A 21,832-nucleotide genomic window follows, 5' to 3' on the forward strand; every position below is an offset into this window, starting at 1 on the left:
CTTTTGGTCTGGGGCAGTTTAAGTTTTGTGTTCCTTGCAACTGAAAGAGTCCTGAAAAATAAATTATCCAACAATAATGGATAAACAGAATAAACAGTGGCACATATATACCATGCAAGAATTGAAAATGATGTTGCACATATATATTTATTAACAAGCAATATGTTCATTTTAAATTAAAAAAAAGCAAATTTACGTATGCAATTTTTTTCAATGCATGACTATATATCTACATTTAAAATGTCCTAAAAAATGATAACAAATGCTTATCATGGTTATTTCTGTGTGGTGAGACTATCAGTAAATATTCTTTTTTTTCTTTTACTAAACTGTATTTTCTGATTTTTCTTAAGTGAACCAGAAGTGCAGGGATATATTGAAACTCATAGTTAATGATCTTGAGTGTGTTAAAGGAATTTTATATTTTTGAACTTCAGAGTGAATTTGTTTTTAGACATATATATGAAAGCTAACAGTGAGTGTATTTTTTTCTTCACTTTGTGACATTACACCAAATGTCTTCTTACTGTCAATAACCTGAATTAATATTTCTCATTCCAAATTATTCTTTTAGATAACATTTCATTACAAGTTAATGATCAGGACTCAGTTTTGCCATGTCTTCCCATACTGGTAACTTTCATGCTTATAAATTGGCTGAGTTGACAAAAAACATTAGCCAGAGTTTATAGATGAATAAAAAGAACAAACAAGTTTGCAAGGATAGTCTAACCACATCTGCAGAGTGGTTGTTCTTATGTCATGGCAAGATTCCCCTACCTCCCTCAGCAGATGTTTCAGTACGAAAGCATGATCTGTAAATGTTACAAAGTTTTCACAAAGTTTTGTTAAAATGTCCATCTCTTCATCTTCCATCTGCCTAAGAATATCCTCTTGCTGATTCCGTAGAAACAGTCTAAACTGCTCACATTCAGAATTTATTTCTTCTCTCCTACATTTAACCTGGTTTCTCACGTTCAACTGATTGGCTGGCTTGCAGAGTTATCACTTTTTCAACTTGTTCCATATCACTCTTCAAGGGCTCAATGGTACATTCTAGAATTTTCCTGTGATGAGAGGCAGCTTTCATGATGGGGCAATTGTAGTGTTTCTGGTGTTGAATTGAGAAACAGCACTGTGTACATAAAACCTCTAGGTCCTTCCCACAAAAAAGGGTCAGAAACTGATTGTGCTTCTCACACACAGAATTCTCTTCCTGCCCCTTCCACGTGCTCCTTCTGATCTGGAGTAAATTAGCAACTTCAGTCAAATGACTGAGCTGGGTTTGCTCCTGATGTTCTTGTCTCCAAACCAAAAATGGCAGACAGGACAGGGGAAGGTATCACCTAGGTCCTTCCAAGTCATGTTGATGCATGAGCAACAGAAGCTGTGCCCACAGTTGATGGTTACTGGATCTTTCGAGTTATCCACACAGATGGGGTAGCTAGACACCTCTTGTGCCTGTACCAGGGCTCTCACGAACTCCACTGAGTTGAGAACAAAAGTGGTGGATAAGAATGCTCCCTCTGGCAAGGCCTGTTCAAGCTCAAGACCCAGTGAGAAGTGGATATCCTCCTCCAGAGAACATAGATTGACCAGCTTTACGTTGCACTGGACCGGCATGCTGATGACAGCCACAGAAGTCTTTCTGAGTCCCCTGCACCTACCTCAACTTGAAGGGCAAGAGAGATTCACTGCTTGTAGTGCTATTGCAAATTAGCCCACCGAAATTTAACATTAATGAGTTTCTTCTACAAGTAAGTAGCCACAGGTTCAAGAAAGCAATCATTCCTATGGGGGAGAAAGGCTTTTAAATTCAAAATTTCCTAGACTGGCAATCACAATATAATAATTAATTCAGGCAAGAATCATCAATGACTGCAAATACTGTAAGGTAAAATTTCATGGGAAATAATACATTCACACAATCTCAAAATATTATTCTAAGAATTATAGTTCATGTGTAGAGAGACAAAATAAGTGCCTTTACAATGTAGAGACTAGAGAACACCTCCTGACCAATGAATGGATAAATTGATGGCCTGCGATGGGAAGAAAAACAGCACATATGGAACAGTTCTGCCCCCCCACCATTACCCAAATCTAATCACAGGGAAATAATCACCAAAATTGAAACCATGGAACATTCAATGGTCTTAAACACTGCATAAATAAGAATGACACTGAAAAAAATATGGGGGAGTGTTCTACATTAAAAGAGACTAAAGAAACAACTAAGAGAAATTCATGATCTTAAGCTTTGATTCTAGATAGGGAGAAAAACTGCTATAAAGTGGATAGTATGGGACAACGGGGAAAATCGAAATATGCACTATTTATTAGATAAGGGTATCATAGTTAACCTTCTTGAATTCTAAAATTACACTTTAGCTACATAAGAAAGTATTCAATTCTTAGGAAAGACATGATGAAATACTTATAGATGAGGGGTCATGAACTTTGAATGTTACTCTGAAATACTACTTTACAAAAAGCGGGTGTCATGGTTTTGGTATGATGTGGGAGTGTGATGGCTGTGACTATATGACTTCATAGAGATGGAATAGTTCTCTATTTGGTGGTGGCTACATGAATCTGCATGTGATAAGTGTCACAGAACTATACGTACTCATTTGACCAATATCAAATTCTTGGTTTTCATATAATATTGTTAAGAAACATGGGAACGTAGACAGTGGGTCCATGGGACCCCTCTGTACTATCTTTAAAAGTTCCTTGGATCTATCATTATTTCAAAGTATTAAAGTTTTAGAAAAATCACCTGCAGGCTCATCCAAATGGTTAACTTAAATGGAAGTGGTTTCATTCATTTTGTAGTACACTGGGATATAAATCACTATATCCCTTGCTTTTTCTACTCATTTATTGTTCTGTACATTTTGGGGGCAGTCTGCTACCTTGTGAGATACATGAGTGCAGTACAGAAGCCTAACCTAGACCAAGCCACCAACAGCTCTCCACTTGGTTATGGTACCACCCTTCTACCTGGTCAGCCTGCTTCCACTCTTGCTCCCTTGCATCCATTCCCACTCAGTAATCAAAATTTTCCATTGAATAGACAACTTATATCCTCTCTTCCCAGTGATTAAATTTTTCCAGTGTCTGAATGCACTTTAAAACCTCAACTCCTCAACATGATATACAAAATCTTAAGTACTGATCCTGACTAGTCACTTTGAGGTTGAGTCCTATCTTTCTTTCTTCCTTGGTACACTGCAGCAAAAATTAACTATTTTTGGTTGAATATGGTGATTACAAAATTTAATTAACAATCAAGTTAAGAAGAAAAAAGGGGAAATTTTATTCGAGCCAAACTGAGGATTATAACCTGGGAGACAGACTCTCAGAAAGAATTGTTCCACCTGTTAGAAGTTGGAAAGCAAAGTCATATACATTTTCAAGACAAAGGATCATATATCGAAATGACATACTGATACTTTACATAAAGTTCATGAAGGATACATAGTCCAGGTAAGCATGTCCAAAGTGAGCAGCGAGTCACTATGACCTCCTACAGAGTTGGGAAAGAATGCTATTCTTTTAAGAAGTTAAGTTGCTAGGGTCAGATGAACAGGAAAACAATTGATCTTTAAGGTTGAGCAGGCAGTCCCATCTTTGAGGAGCTCTGGTTTATGTGTAACGCAGAAGCACCCTGCACATTGGGGAGGGAGAGAGGTGGCCCAAACAAACACAGAAAGAGGATTTTATGTTTAAATTTTCTTGTCCTGCCTTAAAATATAAATTTTATTTCATCGGTGCTGAGGTCATTGCTATGGAGTTAAGCATTCTCCACAGGAATCTTTGTACACCTCTGTGTTTTCTTTCAGGTCTCCTCTCTCAAATGCTATCTCCTCATGGAAACAGTTTCTACTCACATAGTTTGACTGTCTTCCTCTCCCTGCGCTCTCTTGCTATCCCCTCTATTTTCTTTCATAGAATGCAATCATAATCTAAAATTGTCTACTTCATGTGTGTGTTTGTTGGTTATTTTCTCTTTTGTCCATCAATAGTAAGATAAGTAGGTTCTTAGTCTACCTTGCTCATTGGCCTGTAGTAGATATTCAAGAAGGGCTTTTTATTAAAAAATAAATAATAATAATGAATACAAAATGAATAAACCCTAAAAAACATTAATATTAAAAATGTCAATGTTATATAAAAGACAAAAGTGGGGAGACTGTTCAATTACAAAAAATTAAAGAGAAGAGACAACCAAATCTAATCTGAATTTCTCTGGGAATATAGAGAAAAAGTTATAAAGGACATTGTAGGTGCAACTGAGAATATTTATACATGAACTGGTATTAGATGGCCTGGCTGAAGGGCAGTCAGGGCCCTCCATTCTTGGCATACATAAAAGACTTCAAAGGCCTATGTTGAAATTCCTCTCCCAGCACTAATTTCATAGCTGGTGTGAGGGTTTAATTGAGAATCAGTGACTGTGTGGAAGACACTTACCACAGTGCCTGACGCACAGCAAACCTTACCAGAGAAGGGGACTCAAGCTCCTTCCGCAAAGTCTCAATTCAACCCAGGGAAAAGTAAGGAAAGGGTCACCTAGTCAAAGGGAATAATATTTATACAGATGAGACACTAACATAGAAGGGTTTCAGAAATACTGAGCCCTGCTAGATCAGAGGAAAAGGAGACATGAGCTGTGAGTCAGTCTGTGTTTGAAAACCACCTTCTACCAGCCCATTCCTACCATTCACACACACCATACAAACGCTGCTGTCCAAACACACACATGCAGATAACAGTGGCCAGAATATCTGGCAAGTAATTCCTACTCAAGGTAAGTGTTAGCTGGGGTGGGGTGGGGAGTGTGATTTACCTGTGGAAGAGGATTACCTGCATGTATATTCAGGAAGGCAGGCCATACACAGTCCAATTGGCTTAAGTTCCTTCAGGACCCTACGCCCAATGTTCTCCTAAAGTGAGCTGGATTATAATGGGCAAGGAGGGACGATAAAATGCATGACTAGTATATACAACCATATTTTATTAATTCTAAGATGCATATTTTTTTCACATTTTAATAATTCTGAAATAAGATAGCGTAGAAGTGATGAGTCAGAATGGGGTAATTTCCCCTTGGTTATAAGCACAAATCCAGCATTAAATGTGAAATCATGACAATTTTACTATGTTCAAGCATCATTTTATGTGAAATGTGAACAGCAGAAAAAGTTAAAAAATGGTGCCTGATAATGTGGGGGAGAAGGAAAAGGAATAGTGTACTGATGGTTGAGTAGCCACTATTTGAGAGAATAACTCTGCCTGGAAATTAGGAATGACAGGACAGAATAAACCAGCCACCAGAGGTTTCTCTAACTTTTCCTTTTGAAAGTCTTCAACACTACAACGATATTGAAACAATAATGTAGTCAACCCCCTTATTCCCTTGCTTAGAGTGTCCAGTTTTTAAGATTTGGGCTGACCAGTATTTCTCACTACATGTGAGGGCAAGAGTGTGTATGAATATATACGTGTGTAGAATATATTATTTCGAACAGTTTAAATTACAGACATCATGTCAGTTTTCCCTTAAATACTTAAACTAATATTTCTTGAGAATATGGACAGTCTCCTTTTTTATTATAAAACTTTATTGTACCCAGTTTACACTAATGGCCCATTAGGGCCATTTCTCAGGGTTGTGTTTGCAGAAAGCATCCTTGAAAGGGGAGGTAAATTCTCCCTGTGGGACCAGAAACAGGCTTGCTATGAAAGGGGACCCCCCAAACTCAGGGATCTCTGAATGTGTTGCAAACCCGCAGTGTGCACAGCATCCACGTGGCCCCTCCACATCACCTCTGTGGGACTTGGGAGGTATGGGGAACTGACACATCATGATGCTCATGCTTCTGGCTGTGCCAATAGTAAGAGTCTTCTGTCTCTGACCCTAGGAGTTTGTGTCATCTGGCACCAACTATGAAACATTAACAGGCTAACTTATTAACTTCCCAGTAGCGTAAAACTCTAAACCATTAAGCACACTGTACTTCTTGTTACTTCTGTACCTAATAAATATATATTTAGTTTTTATCCCAGGTTCCTGAAACAGGACTCTTAACAACCTTGAAATCTCCCTAGTGTTAAGAGGGTCTTTTGTATGCTAATGAGATGAGTGATGGCCAAGGACCCATAGACAGCACCAGAATGGAGGCAAGTCACCAGAAAGATCAAGGTACGATTAGAGGGTTGGAACTTTCAGTCCTAACCTGTGACTTCCTGGGGAGAGGCACTGGAGATTGAGGTAATCACCAATGACCAATGACTTAATAAACCATGTCAACATAATGAAACCTCCATTAAAAAAAAAAACACCAAAAAAATCCCCCTGAATGTTAGGGTTCAGAGAACTTCTGGGTTCTGATGAATACACCACGGTGCTTTGGGGATGACATGCAGTACTTAACCCAGAATAGATGCTCAATAAGTGGCACTGTACAAAAAAGAGTTAAAAGCGCAGGCTTAAGACTGCTGTCCTTAGAAAGGCCTGCTTAAAAGGCTGGCCCTTGGGTCCTGTCTGGGAACTTGGATTTTGTAAGGGTTACCACCATTCCCTGATAATGGCTCACTGTGCTAAAGTGTAGGTACAAATGATGTGGTTTATGCTAACCACCAGTATTCCTTCTGGGAATCTGGAGATCTGATATACATTCTAGGCAGAGGCTGGCTACATGACCTGTTCCCCCCAGATTTGGGGGCAACAAGCCTCTAAAGAGCTTCCCTGGTAACAACATTTCACACATGTTGTCACAACTTGTTGCTGGAGGTGTTAAGTGGGTCTGTGTGACTCCCCTGGGAGAGGATTCTTGGAAGTTTGCCTTCGTTTCCTGAGACTTCATCTCATGCATCTCTTCCCTTTGTTGATTTTGCTGTATCCATTCACTATAATCAATCACAGGTCTGAATATCCTTTACCCTGAGATTTCTGAGTCCCCCTAGTAATAGCTGTACCTAGGTCTCGGGGACTCCTAGACACAAGATCTTATACATTTTCAAAGTGAAAAAAGCTCTTAGAAATCTATCTCAACTGCCTAGATTTTTATTATATCATGTAACATTGTATTAAAGTATATACGATAGCACTGTTTCAGTCTAAAAGCTACTATAAATTTTGGTACTGCTAAATCTTTAGCGAGAAGAAAAGGTGTTAACTGCTCATGGCAGTAGTTTGGCAAAGAAAGTTTGCATGCATCTAGTTTTGAAGGAGCTGTAAGGTATTAGTGCATTAAAATTCTTTTTTGTTATATTGTAATTAAAGGATAACAGATATGCCACCCCAAAATATGCCCATTTGGCATAAGGATGATTTTGAGCAGACTATTTTGAGAAACCGTAGACACAGAAGCTCAGAAAACAGAGTGGAATTTAGGGAAATTTATATTAGAAAGGGAGACTGTACCTGGAAGTGCTCTAATTCCAGAGATCACTCATCTACCTGACTTATTTGCATGGCAGAGCAAACTTTACCAACAATTTCCTCTACTCACCTTCCAGTGAATTGCCTTCCTCCCATTTGAAACCCAGGCCCCTATCCCTTTGCTCTTCTCAGTCTGGTATATAAGCCTCAGTTGCCGGGCTGCCTTTTGAGTCTCATTCCTTTGTGGGGCTCCTACATGACCATATGTATTTAAAGTTGTTTTGTTTTTTCTCCTGTTAATCTTTAATTATGGAAGGGGAGAGGGGTGTCTCAGCCAAGAACCTAGCAGAGTAGAGGGAAAAATATTTTTCCTCCTCTACAGTATAAAAAGAAATGTATAAAGTAATGAAAATGTGTCTTCCAACTCTTCTGACCTTCCAATCTAATATTCATAAATAACACTGTCATGTCATGGATTCCTAATCCTTGTTTAAAATTCCATATTTTACAAATGCATTTTGGCTGATTAAATATATAAGGTTTTAAGAATATTGCCCAAGGCTATACAGGTAGTACATTACAAGTATGACTAAAGAAGATGGCGGAGTAGAAGGATGCAGAGTTTGTGTCTCCCCACAACTAGGGCACCTACCAGATGCTGGCGGGGGATCTTGACACCCAAGGGGATAGGAGGAACTCCCGAGTGACCAGGTAGGACATGGCGGGTAGTAAGCGAGAAGGTGGGGTGGAGGCCAGATGGAACCAGTGCCGTTGAGGGGTGGCTGGGAGAGGGAGGGCTTCCTACACCTGAAGGGACCCTTGGGGGTTTAGACGATCGGGGGGAATGCCGCTGGCATTTCCCCTGCCCAATCAGGTTTGGGGAAGCCTGCTGGGGTACCGGGGGTGTCCTCAACCCTCTGGGGCCCCCTCTGGCTGCAGAGATCCTAGGGGCATAGGAGGGGGGGGAACGGAGGAGGGGCAGATGGGGAGGGACCCTCTGGGATCTGAGGATGGTGGGGAGGGAAGGCATGAATGGCGTTTTCCCCACCCACTGGAGCCTGCTGGGTTCCTGGGCCTGATCATCCACATTCCAAGGCCTGAGGCACTCAAGGGCCCCTCCAGATGACCCTAAGCCCCGCCCCCCACCCCCAGGGTCTTTTCTGGCTAGGTCTTAAGCATAGGCCACCACCTACACCCTGCCTGTGCCAAAGCCCTGCCCCCCACATAAGCCCCATCGCCCATGGCCAAGTCCTTCTGCAGCTTTTTTTTTCCTCATTTTTGCTCTTGTGGTTCCGTTTTACCTTCTGGTCATATTTCATCTATATTTTTATTTTTTCTAACATATTTGTTAGTTTTCTAATCTTATTTTAATTTTTACTGTTTGTTATTGTTCTGCTCCTTTTTTTTTCTTTTTTCTTTTGTTTTTTTTGCTGCCCCACATAGGTTGTGGGATCTTGGTTCACAGGCAGGGCATAAGGCCCGTGCTCCTGTGGTGAGCTCCGAGTCCGAACCAATGGACTAACAGATAACCTCAGATCCCAAGGAATATTAATTAGAGTGAGGTCTCCTGGAGATCCTCATCTTGGCACCAAGACCCGGCTATACCCAACAGCCTACAAACTCCACGCTGGAAGTCTCAGGCCAAACAACCAGTAAGACAAGAACACAGTCTACCCATCAAAAAAAAAAAAATAAGACAACAAAAAAATAAGTTACAGATGAAGGAGCAAGGTAAAAAACCTACAAGACCAAATAAATGAAGAGGAAATAGGCAAGCTACCTGAAAAAGAATTCAGAGTAATGATAGTAAAGACGATCCAAAATCTCGGAAATAGCATGGAAGCACAGATCGAGAAAATACAAAAATGTTTAACAAAGAAGAACTAAAGAACAAACAAACAGAGATAAACAACACAATAACTGAAATGAAAAATACACTAGAAGGAATCAATAAGAGAATAACTGAGGCAGAAGAATGAATAAGTGAGCTAGAAGACAGAATGGTGGGAAAACATGCTGAGAAGCAGAACAAAGAAAAAAGAATCAAAAGAATTGAAGGCAATCCCAGAGACCTTGGGGACAACACTAAAGGCACCAACATTCAAATTATAGGCGTCCAAAGAAGAAGAGAAAAAAAAAAGGGTCTGAGAAAATATTCAAAGAGATTATAGTTGAAAACTTCCCTAACATGGGAAATGAAATAGCCCCCCAAGTCCAGGAAGCCCAGAGAGTCCATACAGGATAAACCCTAGGAAAAAAACACCAAGACACATATTACTCAAACTAACAAAAATTAAATTCAAAGAAAAAAATATTAAAAGCAGCAAGGGAAAAGCAAAAAATAACATACGAGGGAATCCCCATAAGGTTATCAGCTGATTTTTCAGCAGAAACTCTGCAGGCCAGAAGGGAGTGGCAGGATATACTTAAAGTGATGAAAGAGAAAAACCTACAACCAAGATTACTTTACCCTGGGCTTCCCTGGTGGCGCAGTGGTTGAGAGTCCGCCTGCTGATGCAGGGGACACGGGTTCGTGCCCCAGTCCGGGAAGATCCCACATGCTGTGGAGCGGCTGGGCCCATGAGCCATGGTCACTGAGCCTGCACGTCCGGAGCCTGTGCTCCACAACGGGAAAGGCCACAACAGTGAGAGGCCCACGTACTGCAAAAAACAAAACAAAAACAAAACAAAAAAGATTACTTTACCCAACAAAGATCTCATTCAGATTCAACAGAGAAATCAAAAGCTTTACAGATAAGTAAAAGCTAAGAGAATTCAGCACCACCAAACCAGCTTTACAATGAATGCTAAAGGAATTTCTCTAGGCAGGAAACACAAAAGAAGTAAAGGACCTACAAAAACAAACCTAAAATAATTAAGAAAATGGTAATAGGAACATACATATCCATAATTACCTTAAGTGTAAATGGACTAAATGTCCCAACCGAAAGACACAGACTGGCTGAGTGGATTCAAAAACAAGACCCATATATATGCTGTCTACAAGAGACCCACTTCAGACCTAGGGACACACACAGACTGAAAGTGGGGGAATGGACAAAGATATTCCATGCAAATGGAAATCAAAAGAAAGCTGGAGTAGCAATTCTCATATCAGATAAAATACACTTTAAAATAAAGAATGTTACAAGAGACAAGGAAGGACACTACATAATGATCAAGGGATCAGTGCAAGAAAAAGATAAAACAATTATAAATATTTATGCCCCTAACATAGGAGCACCTCAACACATAACACAAATGCTAACAACCATATAAGGGGAGATCAACAGTAACACAGTAATTGTAGGGGGCACTAACACCCCACTTACACCAATGGACAGATCATCCAAACAGAAAATAAATAAGAAAATACAAGCTTTAAATGACAAAACAGACTAGATAGATTTAATTGATATTTATAGGACATTCCACCCAAAAGTGGAAGAATACACTTTCTTCTCAAGTGCACACAGAACATTCTCCACGATAGATCACACCTTGGGTCACAAATCAAGCCTCAGAAAATGTAAGAAAATTGAAGTCATATCAAGGATCTTTTCTGACCAAAACACTATGAGATTAGAAATCAATTACAGGAAAAAAAAACTATAAAAAACACAAATACATGGAGGCTAAACAGTGTGCTACTAAATAACCAAGATATTACTGAAGAAATCTAAGAGGAAATTAAAAAAATACATAGAAACATATGACAATGAAAACACGGCAACCCAAATCCTATGGGATGCAGCAAAAGCAGTTCTAAGAGTGAAGTTTACAGCAATTCAATCTCACCTCAAGAGACAAGAAAAATCTCAAATAAACAATCTAACCCTACACCTAAAGCAACTATAGAAAGAGAACAAAGAAAACCCAAAGTCAGTAGAAGGAAAGAAATCATAAAGATCTGAGCAGAAATAAATGAAATAGAAATGAAAAGCAATAATGATCAATAAACCTAAAAGTTGGTTCTTTGAGAAGATAAACAAAATTGAGAAACCTTTAGCTAGACACATCAAGAAAAAAACAGAGAGGAAGCAAATCAATAAAATTAGAAATGAAAAAAGAGAAATGACAACTGACACTGCAGAAATGCAAAGAATTGTAAGAGTCTACTATAAGCAACTATATGCTGATAAAATGGACAACCTGTAAGAAAAGGACAAATTCTTGGAAAGGTACAATTTTTCAAGAGTGAACCAGGAAGAATTAGAAAATGTAAACAGACCTATCACAAGTAATGAAATTGAAACTGTAATTAAACATCTTCCAAAAAACAAAATTCCAGGACCAGATGCCTTCACAGGCGAATTCTATCAAGAATTTAGAGAAGAGCTAAAACCGATCCTTCTAAAACTCTTGTAAAAAATTGCAGAGGAAGAAACACTCCCAAATTTGTTCTATGAGGCCACCATGACCCTGATATGAAAATGAGACAAAGATATCACAAAAAAAGAAAATTACAGACCAATATCATTGATGAACATAGACACAAAATTCTCAACAAAATATTAGCAAACAGACTCCAACAACACATAAAAAGGATCATACACCATGATCAAGTGGTATTTGTCCCAGGAATACAAGGATTCTTCAAAATATGCAAATCAAATCAATGTGATATACCATATCAACAAATTAAAGAATAAATCCATATGATCATCTCAATAGGTGCAGAATAAGCTTTTGACAAAATTCAACAACTATTTATGATAAAACTCTCCAGAAAATGGGCAAAGAGGGAACCTACTGCAACATAATAAAGACCACATATGTCCAACCCACAGCAAACATTATTCTCAATGGTGAAAAACAGAAAGCATTTCCACTAAGATCAGGAACAAGATGTCCACTCTCACCACTGTTATTCAGTTTTGGAAGTCCTAGCCACAACAAGCAGAGAAGAAAAAGAAATAAAAGGAATCCAAATTGGCAAAGAAGAGGTAAAACTATCACTGTTTGCAGATGACATGATACTATACATAGAAAATCCTAAAGATGCCACCAGAAAAATATTAGAACTAATCAATGAATTTGGTAAGGTTGCAGGATACAAAATTAATGCACAGAAATCTCTCAAATTTGCATACACTAACAACGAAAGAAAAATTAAGGAAACAATCCCATTTACCATTGCAACAAAAAGAATAAAATACCTAGGAATAAACGTACCTATGGAGGCAAAAGACCTGTACTCAGAAAACTATAAAACACTGATGAAAGAAATCATAGATGACATAAACAGATGGAGAAATATACCATGTTCTTGGATTGGAATAATAAATGTTGTGAAAATGACTATATAACCCAAAGCAATCTACAGATTCAATGCTATCCCTATCAAATTACCAATGGCACTCTTCACAGAATTAGAACAAAAAATCTTACAATTTGTATGGAAATACAAAAGACCCTGAATAGCAAAAGCAACCTTGAGAAAGAAAAACTGAGCTGGAGGAATCAGGCTCCCCAACTTCAAACTATACTACAAAGCTACAGTAATCAAGATGGTATGGTACTGGCACAAAAAGAGACATATAGATCAATGGTACACGGTAGAAAGCCCAGAGATAAACCCTAGCACATATGGTCACCTAATTTATGACAAAGGAGGCAAGAACATACAATAGAGAAAAGACAGACTCTTCAATAAGTGGTGCTACGAAAACTGGACAGCTACATGTTAAAGAATGAAATTAGAACACTACCTAACATGATACACAAAAATAAACTCAAAATGGATTAAAGATTTAAATTTAAGGGTGGACACTATAAAACTCTTAGAGGAAAACATAGGAAAAACACTTGTTGACATAAACCACAGCAAGATCTTCTTTGACTCATCTCCTAGAGTAATGAAAATAAAACCAAAAATAAACAAATGGGACATAACTAAACTTAAAAGCTTTTGCACAGCAAAGGAAACCATAAACAAGATGAAAAGACAACCAACAGAATGGGAGAAAATATTTGCAAATGAAGCAACAGACAACAGATTAATCTCCAAAATATACAAACAGCTCATGGAGCTCAATATCAAAAAAACAAACAACCCAATCAAAAAATGGGTGGAAGACCTAAATAGACGTCTTACCAAGGAGGACACACAGATGGCCAAGGGGCACATGAAAGGATGCTCAACACCACTAATTATTAGAGAAATAGAAATCAAAACTACAATGAGGTATCACACCAGTCAGAATGGCCATCATCAAAAAATCTACAAACAATAAATGCTGGAGAGGGTGTGGAGAAAAGGGAACCCTCCTCTACTGTTGGTGGGAAGGTAAACTAGTAAAGCCACTATGGAGAACAGTATGGGTGTTCCTTAAAAAACTAAAATTAGAGCTACTATATGACCCAGCAATCCAACTACCAGGCATATACCCTGACTACCATAATTCAAAGGGACACATGTACCCCAATATGCATTGCAGCAGTATTTCCAATAGCCAGGACATGGAAACAACCTAAATGTCCAACAACAGATGAACGGATAAAGAGGATGTGGCACATGTATACAATGGAATATTACTCAGCCATAAAAAGGAACGAAATTGGGTCATTTGTAGAGATGCGGACGGACCTAGAGTCTGTCATACAGAATGAATTAAGCCAGAAAGAAAAAACCCAAATATCATATATTAACGCATATATGTGGAATCTAGAAAAAGGGTACAGATGAACCTATTTTCAGGGCAGGAATAGAGACGCAGACATAAAGAATGGACATGTGGACACAGTGGGGGATGGGGAAGGTGAGACCAATTAGGAGATTGGGATTGATATATATACACTTCCATGCATAAAATAGATAGCTAGTGGGAACATGCTATAAAGCACAGGAAGCTCAGCTCAGTGCTCTGTGATGACCTAGATGGGTGGGATGGGGGGTGGGGTGGGAGGGAGGTCCAAGAAGGAGGGGATATATGGATACATGTAGCTGATTTGCTTCATTGTACAGCAGGAGCTAACACAACGTTGTAGCAATTATACTCCAATTTAAAAAGACTAAAAACAAGAAAAAAGGGAATTCCCTGGTAGTCCAGGGTTTAGGACTCTGCACTCTAACTGCCTGGGGCCCAGGTTCAATCCCTGGTCAGGGAACTAAAATCCCACAAGCTGTGTAGCACAGCCAAAAAAAAAAAGACTGAAATTTCTGGAACCAGAGGGAAACATTCTATTGTTTCATAAAGAGTATTTCATTTAAATTAAGCAGGTGCCCTGGCGTTCCCACACATATTCCTAATGGGTTCTCCCCTCCCTCATACTTATCTCCCCAACCCCACCTTGCAGACTCAGGCCTTGGAGTGAAAAGAACAGTTTTGGGGGACACTTTTCCTGTCCAGGCTACATACACAGGCTGACTATTCTGACTACCGTCCATGCCGACCGTCAATTCCATAACTCTACAGCACTCTACACTCAAATGTAATCCTCTTACTCTCCAATGTTCATTACTGTTAAAACAGCGAGATCCTGAGGATGTGGCCCTCTGGCCCCTCCGCTCGCCCTGCCACCACACATCTGTCACACCACAAATCCCACTTGAGATTTTACATTTATTTTTGTCAGCCATTGGTTAATAACACTAGAGTGTATGGTTCATGGTCTGAATTCTTTGCTATTTTTCCTCAAAACTGATTACTCCATTCTTATAGCTGTTGAAAAGCTCGGCTAGCGTGGGCTCAATAAACATAAGGCTAAGAAATTAAACCTGTGGCGGATTCCCAGCTCTCAAGATTCGTCCAGTGACTTTTCTTCAGAGACCACTAAGTCTGGCGCCAGGAGATGCCCAGAAAGCCCCCTGCTCAGCTAAGCTCCCTCCGCCCTTCTTCAGGGCCCTGCCGGCTCACCTGGAGCAGGTGGCTCAGCCCTCTCAGGCCCGAGGCTCTGAGGAATCTGGCGGCTCCAGAGCAAGGCTCACACCTCTGGCCCCTGAGAAGCCAGTCCCTGGAAACGCTCTCTGGGCCATGGTGACGGGTGGTTGCACCGGAAGTGGGCGCGGATGGGCCTGCGCATGCTCAATGTCTAAGGGTGGGGACCCGGAAGAGCCTGAGCAAGATGGTGGGGAGGGGTCGTTTCCCAGGTGACCGGGCAGTCATTGGCTTCTGCTGATCCTCTAATTCCGGAGCGACATTTTCACGTTATTAGTGCTTTGAGGTTGGTTTGAAAAGCTTCACCACAGCGTTTTCCTCGTTCCCTGCGCAGTAGAGGGGTGAAGAGCACAGCTCCAAAGCCTTCAGGCGGGCTGGGGTCACGGGGTGCAGTGGGGGAGGGGTAGGTTTGTTTCTGAAATCTAAGAACAATCAGTCACCTCTTTGGATCAGTTGCTTCTGGGTGGGTGAAGATTATGCCCGGCCTCCCCGAGGAAGTAACTTTTTGTTTGTTTGTTTTTTTTGTTTTTTACAAGGATGATCCCTGAACACAGGGAGAAAATAGAACATACACATTGTCTTCTAAGGGGGCTCAGTACTCATCTTCAACTAGACTTATTGTAAGTGATTTTGAAAAAGGTCCAGTAGAGAAATAGGGCATAAGTTTTTCTGTAAAAATGTCACTGAATAAATATAAAGGAGATCTCTTTTTCAAATTATAAAAAGAAATTTCTCCCAACTCATAGTCCAGAAAAACGCCAATCCGACATGGGTGTCCTGAATCCCCTCTTGTTAGGTGTACTACCTCAGAGCTGAATTTGCCAGCAGCCATTTGCTTGGGGCTGGTGATGTAGGAGGATTTCTGGGGAAAGATTCTTTACACACACCTAAGGAGCAGTCATCTAGGCCTCTTACTTCTACCTGCCAAAAATGCCTGCCAGCATCAAATCCCTCAGAACTCAGGACTTCTAGGTGAGAAGTAAATGCCTCAAGATTATGAACACAGTTTGGTTCCATCCTTCGAAATGTTGCAGTTTTCCTGTCTTGTGAAACTTTGAGACTGTGGTGAGCAGTTTCAGCATCTAGTGTGAGATGTACCTGAAATGTGCAGATCATTTTGTGGAGGCCAAAATATTGTGGGGGGAGAGTGAAAACCTCCTTCTTTAATTTGTAGGAAAAGGCTGCCGGGCTCTTTAGGTTTCCATATGTGCTGTGGATCCTTTCAATGCCTGTTAGTAAATCCAGGTCAGGTTGCAACACTTATTTATTTCACCAAGCAGATTTTTCAACGTGGATCCGTGGCCCGATATTTGGTGGTTTTTTTTCAATTATTTTATCTTGAACATCCTTCTCTTCACTTAGTAATCTAACATGAGTTTCATCATGCTCTGTTCCCAAGAAATGCTTAATGCATTCAACTTCGGAGTGCAATTCCCTCCTTTGATTGTTCACCTTCCGCACCAACTCAAACGATTTTGAGGCTTGCATTTCTAATGATTTTTCAGCATCTTCAAGCTGTTTTTTCAGGGGCTCAATGTGGACTTTGAGCCTCCTCCTGTGACAGGCTGCAGCCTGCTCCATGGGTGCCAGGGGGTGATCGCGGTGATCAGAGGAGACCCTGCACTGAAGACACAGCAGCTCCAGGTCCTTCTCACAGAACAGGCTCAGAACATGCCTGTGCTTCTCGCACAGGGGTTTCTCTTTCTGCCATTTCCTCTTTTCCTCTGTGCTGGGAAGCTGCCTTACAAAATCAATCATGAGACATAACTGAGTGTTCCTTCCAAAGCCCTTGTCAGGGCAGGGCTGGAGACAGACACGACAGGGGAAGATGTCGTGGAGACCCTCCCAGCACTGCTGGATGCAGGGGTGACAGGAGTTGTGCCCAGTCAGTGGTCACTGCATCTCTCAGGTAATCCAGGCAGATGGGGCAGCTGGCCTCTGCTTGGAGCTGTGCCAGGGAAGATGCCAGGGCCATTGTGCAGGGAGGGTTTCCGTCTGAGGAGACTCCCTTCAGAGAAACCTGGCTCTCCAGGGGTGGGGACAAGTGAGAACCATCTGACCCTTCAGCCTTCTCTCTGCTCCTTCACGGCTGCCAGTAGGTTTGCCAGGATCTGCAGGGAGCTGTGGCCACTCAGGCCTATTTCTACCCCTTCCCTTCAACACTACAGCAGCCGCCAGGAGGACTGAGAGCCCCAGTCAGTCTCTGCTTCCTTTGGCACTTCTGTCCCTTTTACTTAATGGGCTGAAAGCGAGCTTTCTAGGTGGTCCTCTTCTTCACAGAGAGCCACTGCTCCCAGTAGTGACGAAAATCAACAGCACAGGGACACAATCGGCAAAATCCAGGTGTGGGCAACTCTATGGCACAACTCACCAGCTCCTTCAAGAAAATGATAACAAGAAGGAAAAGAATGTATATTACAGAAATAAAGAGCATGTATATAATCAACAATATCTGACCAAGCTTTTTTTTGGATTCTAATACATAAATTTCCAAACAAAATCTAATTGTAATCAGTTGGGATTGTGGATCTCTGATGATGTTTTTATAGGTTACTTAATGTGATTTTATTAATGAAAAGAGATCCATTTACATATAAACCCTATGATATCTAGGTTTGCTTCCCAGTGATGAGGAGCAGGGATGGCTGGGGGCATCACTCACTTGATGTGTACGTGGGATGTTGTGGGCTGAACTGTGTGCCCCCACAGTTCATAAGTTGAAGCTTAACTCCCAGTACATCAGAATGGGACCCTATATGGTGATAAAGTCTGTAATGTGCTGATTAAGTAAAATGAGGCTGCTGGGGAGAGGCCCTTATGCAACATTGACAGGTGTCCTTAGAAGGGGAAGAGACATCAGGGATGGGCACCCACAGAGGAAAGGCCATGTGAGGTCACAGCCACGAGGAAGCCACCTGGGACAGAGGCCTCAGGAGAAAGTGAACCTGCTGACCCTTTGATATTCAACTTCCAGTCTCCAGAACTGGGACAATGAGTTTCTGTTGCTGAAAGGGTCACCCTGATGTGTGGTGTTTTGTTGTGGCAGCCCTTGGAAACTGATACATTATGTTCTACTATTTTTCTATTAATTTACAAGCTTAACATGTTCTATGTAAAAACACTTTTCACAAGGCTGACCAATGTTCTCAGTGTGCTCCTGCCCCAGCCAGGCCACACCAGCTTCTCTCTTCCTTCTTTGAGCCACAGCTCTTCCTCTCCCTCCATCCTAAAGTGTCCACATCCCTTCAATCTCTATCTCCAGGGGAAGTTTAGAGATTACAGCAGACTCAAAAGGCATACCAACCTGGGAATGTAAGTTGGAGTACCAATATGCAAAACAGCATGGAGTTTCCTCAGAAAAACTAAAAATGGAAGTGCCATATGATCCAGCAATGTCTCTCCTAGGCACATATTGAACAAAACTATAATTCAAAGTGATACATGTATCCCTATTTTCATAACAGCGCTATTCACAACCCCCAAAACATGGAAGAAACTGAAATGTCCATCAACAGAGGAATGGATAAAGAAGATGTAGCACATGTATACAGTGGAATACTACTCATCCATTAAAAAGAACGAAATAATGCCTTTTGCAGCAACATGGATGGAACTTGAGATTATCATACTAAGTAAGTCAGAAAGAGAAAGACAAAGGCCATATAATATCACTTACATGTATAATCTAAAATATGACACAAATTAACCTACCTACCTATGAAACAGAAACAGACTCACAGACATACAGAACAGACTTGTGGTTCTAAAGGGGGAGGGAGGGGGTGGCAGAGGGACAGAGTGGGAGTTTGGGGTTAGCAGATGCAAACTATTATATATGGAATGGATAAACAACAAGGTCCTACTGTACAGCACAAGGAACTATATTCAATATCCTGTTATAAACCATAATGGAAAAGAATATGAAAAAGAATGATATATATGCAATGTGAATTACTCTGCTATACAGCTGACATTAACAAAATATTGTAAATCAACTCTACTTCAATTAAAAAAAATGATGTACCACCATTACAAGTAATTGATGTGAGTTGGCTGCAAGTTCGAACACATGAAAATAATACTATTATTTTGAGACAGGAAGACAAGAGCACAGCCATTCTGGGAAAAGACCTAGGAATGGCCTTGGGCAAAACAGGCACTGCAGCCTAAAGAACAAACTCCCTGGGGTCTGATTCCCAAAAGAAGAAAAAAAAAAAAAAAAGAAGAAGAAACAGGGCTTAAAAGATTGACCTTATCTCTATTATGTTAAAACAAATGTCACAGGTGAATACAGTATAAAAAGAAATTGTGTGTATATATGTCCTTATGATAGCCAGCAAGTATTTATCTTCCATAAAGTAACCACACAGGTACATACATAAAACCTTAACTAAGGAGCCCATATATTGAGAAGAAAACGGAACAGCAGTGAGCAGGGTGCCTGACACACAGCAGGTCCATCCCACAGGAGCCCCTAGGACTTGCCCACACCTCCCACAGGTATGGTTCAGGTGACAGGCAGATTCCAGGTCACACCCACACCCACAACTGGGGCTTCCTTCCCCCTACTGCATCTTCCTCTGAACCCATGGAATTTTCCACTCTGCTGGCCAGAGAGTCTGTTCCAAATGAATCCAATGAGAACCTCCTGCCCTCTAGCACCTCCCAGACCATCCTGACTTGGCCCTTCTCCATCAGAGTGTGGTCACCCAGTGTCCCCTGGACAGCTATGTTGTCCCTGCTCAGGCCCACCTGAGATTCTGGCCCCAAGTCCATGCTCACCTGCCCATGCTTCTCAGTCTTGGCTCTGTGCTGCGGGAGCTGGTCTGTGTCCTCAAGGCCTTGGGGGCATCCTGGCTCCACCCACTGGGGCTCTGGGCTTCTTCCTCACAGAGCAGAAGGTCTTCCTCGATCCAGGTCTTGATCCAGGTCTGAAGGCACGACACAGCCCACCTTCTCTGTTCACTGCTGGGGTCAGAATCTGGCCCTTTGGGCCTTAAAAGCCTGTAGAGAGACTCCTTTCCTTTATCCCATTAGACAGACTGCAGATGCAATCAGCCTGGGAGATTACAGGCTGCTGATGACACCTATCATCTTCCTCTCTGATTGCATCTTCTGTCCAGTGTGTGGCAGACACTCCACCTTAATCCCCTCTCTCTAATTCTATCAGTGATCTAGTTTCTGGCTCCTTGGAATACTTTTTTTTTTTTTCCCCAGAAATAGGCCATAAGTTTATTTATTTTTTCTAGTTTTATTGAGATATATTTGACATATAATATCATATAACTTTAAGGTATACAACATAAGAATTTGATATACGTATATATTGTGAAATGATCACCACAATAAGTTTAGTTAACATTTATCACCTCACATAGTTAGAATTTTTATTTTTACTTGTGATAAGAACTTTTAAGATCTACTCTTTTAGCAACTTTCAAATATACAATACAGGCCCACAGTCTACCTTCCCTGGGCAGGGGCGCTGGACCCGGCTGGCTTGAGGGCACTGATCTGCAGTTCCCGTCCCACTGGCTGTCCTGCTTGGGTGCCAAGTTCCATACAGGATTTCATGGATTGGTAGTTCTGGAGGCTGGGAAATCTGACACCAAGGAGCTGGAAGATTCAGTGTCTGAATCAAAGTACCAATAAAATGATGTCCCGTGAAAGCTGAAAGTCTCCATGTGAATATGACAGACAGTGCATCTTCATTCAGTGAGCAGTTCTGAGCACCTGCCACACCAGGTGTGTGCTGGTTGCTGGAATCCCTGGCTGTTTGGGATGAGGTTCCTGCCCATGAGAAGTTAAGAATCTGGAGGCAGACGGAGTTAAGATGGTGGAGTAAGAGGACGTGAAGTTTGTGTCTCCCCACAAGTACAACAAAAATGCATCAGAGCAATTCTTGCAGAGCACCTAATGGGTGCCGGTAGGGGACCTAAGGCACTGAAGAGGACGGGACAAATCCCCACATGACGAGAGTCTTTGTTCCAAGGCCAGGGGTCAGGCCTGAGCTCCTGTGGTGGGAGCGCTGAGTCCAAGCTGCTGGGCTAACATAGAACTTCAGGCCCCAAGGAATATTAATTGGTGTCAGATTTCCCAGAGGTCCTCATCTCAGTACCAAGACCTGGCTCCACCTAACTGCCTGCAAACTCCAGTGCTGGACGCCTCAGTCCAAACAACCAGCAAGACAGGAACACAGCCCCACCCATCAGAAAAAAAAAAAAAAGAGACTATAGAAAAATACGGTACAGATGAAAGAGCAAGGTAAACACCTACAAGTACAAATAAATGGAGAGGAAATAGGCAACTTACCTGAAAATGAATTCAGAGTAATGACAGTAAAGATGATCCAAAATCTCAGAAATAGAATGGAGGCATGGATTGAGAAAATAAAAGAAATGTTTAACAAAGACAAAGAACTAAAGAACAAACAGTGATGAACAACACAATAGTTGAAATGAAAAATACACTAAAAGGAATCAATAGCAGAATAACTGAGGCAGCATAATGATTAAGTGAGCCAGAAGATAGAATGGTGGAAATTACTGACAAGGAGCAG

The 21,832-nt window shown here is 41.1% G+C and overlaps 2 pseudogenes; both read right to left on the reverse strand.

Moving 5' to 3' along the window:
- Window positions 1–400: 400 nt before the first annotated feature.
- On the reverse strand, window positions 401–2,084 carry LOC111168102 (tripartite motif-containing protein 60-like; annotated as a pseudogene).
- Window positions 2,085–15,638: 13,554 nt separating this feature from the next.
- Window positions 15,639–17,422, reverse strand: LOC149749196 (tripartite motif-containing protein 60-like; annotated as a pseudogene).
- Between the last annotated feature and the right edge of the window lie 4,410 nt (window positions 17,423–21,832).

The sequence above is a fragment of the Delphinapterus leucas genome, chromosome 5 (genome assembly GCF_059928025.1).
Source record: "Delphinapterus leucas isolate spDelLeu-1000000601 "Yukka" chromosome 5, BTC_Dleu_Yukka2, whole genome shotgun sequence".
Classification (NCBI taxonomy): domain Eukaryota; kingdom Metazoa; phylum Chordata; class Mammalia; order Artiodactyla; family Monodontidae; genus Delphinapterus; species Delphinapterus leucas.